General features: G+C 44.5%; 1 long non-coding RNA gene across 1 annotated transcript; it reads left to right on the top strand.

Annotated features, from left to right (window-relative positions):
- Positions 1–1,400, top strand: LOC103631065 (uncharacterized). The gene is made up of 3 exons (XR_555268.3): positions 1–160; positions 802–993; positions 1,136–1,400. It is a non-coding gene; the product is annotated as an uncharacterized lncRNA (long non-coding RNA).
- The last annotated feature ends 296 nt before the right edge of the window (positions 1,401–1,696 follow it).

Below are 1,696 nucleotides of genomic sequence, written 5' to 3' on the forward strand. Positions count from 1 at the left end.
GCAGCGCCAAGCCCCGCCAAGCAGCGGCAGGCGGCCTCGCCGAGGCAGCGGCCTCACCTAGCCGGACGCCGGGCGGCCTCGCCGAGCTCCAAGCTCCAGGCGCGGCGCAGTGCCTCGCCGAGCCAAGCATTCTTCAAATCCGTGTGCAGTTCTTGTTAAGGTATTTAGTTCACACTGATTTTTAATATTTAGATCAAATCCGCGTGCAGTTCTTGTTAAGGTATTTAGTTCAAATCCGCCGAGCCAAGCATTCTTCAAATCCGCGTGCAGTACTTGTTAATGTTTTGTCCTGTTGTGTTCCAACGAATCATGCATACCCAAAAACATTATTGTTCAAGTTTCAAGAAAACAAAATATGGGAACTAGGCTGCATGGATTTTGAAGGAGGATAGAATTGGTGTAATTGGACAGATGTATTGCATTGAGCCCTTGGAGGGTTTATATAGGGCATCTTTAGTTCACATCCCTAGTCACCCTAGCTCACATATGGGAACTAGGCTGCATGGAGCCAAGCCGAGGAGGTGCACATGCGCTTGTTTGGTTCACTTTCCTAGCCAACCTGGCTGGCTCATTAGAAATGTTGTTTGGTTGTTTTGCATAAAAACTTCCTGCATGAGCTCAAAAATTATTAAATAAATAAATAATGTCTGATAATCATTGGTTGCTTGCTCTCTGTCTTTCTACATGTTTGCTTGTACATGATCTATTTTAAACTTTTGTCATTCGCATGATTTATAGTTACTTTTATTGTTGATCACCGTAACTTCTTAATCATAAACAAGAGTGTGTCTTCTGTTTCAGGGTTCTGTAACTTCTGTCCAAGACCAATTGATGCCATTGGGTGTGATAGGAGGGCAAATGATGTCGTGGGCACCTCGCCAGCCAGGCATTTGGCCACCGATGCAAACACAGATGCCACCGCCGATGCCGTGGGGATTTCCTCCTCGTGGGCAGTCACAATCACCAGGATTGCCCTCACACTCACCAGGATCAGTACGTTAAGTTGATATCCTTTGCATCTCTATTTGCTTCGTTGTTTAAGCAGTTACTAGAAAACATGCATGTATATGTTGCAGTCTATGTATATGTTTAATTAGTTACTCGGTAAACTAACAAATGTTTGTTTCTTTTAAAGGGTTCGGGCTCACATCATGCTAGTCCGCCTCCGGATCAGAGCACGTTTATGGACTTATTGATGAACACAAGTGGCGGCGGCTCCAATGACCCACCAACGGAATGAATTAATATGGAGGCTTGTGTGGAACTTACTATCATTGCGTTTTGTATGGACTTTAACTTGTTTTAGATGGATTTGAACTTCTTTCTTATGGACTTGAACTTGTATGAATATTGAATATGGTGCTTGTGTTGTGATATATTGAATGTTGTGCTTGTATTGTGCTGTTATGGAGCTTCCCATCCGGGGAGGGAGAAAAATAAAATTGGATATTAAAAAAATTATTCACTAAGAGTGTCGGCCCCCACATTCTTATATGCGCCCAGGTAGCTTCCTGGCCGCGCGCGCAGTAAGATTGTCCGCCACGTCACTGGCCGACACTTTTAACATAAGCGTGTCGGTTGCGTGTTGAACCGACACTCTTAACTTAAGAGTGTCGGTCCCCACACTTCTATACGAATAAGAGCGTCCATTTTAGAGTGACGGCTAAGAGTGTCGGTCTACCGACACTCTTATACT

Source organism: Zea mays, chromosome 1 (assembly GCF_902167145.1).
Source record: "Zea mays cultivar B73 chromosome 1, Zm-B73-REFERENCE-NAM-5.0, whole genome shotgun sequence".
NCBI classification, from domain to species: Eukaryota; Viridiplantae; Streptophyta; class Magnoliopsida; order Poales; family Poaceae; genus Zea; species Zea mays.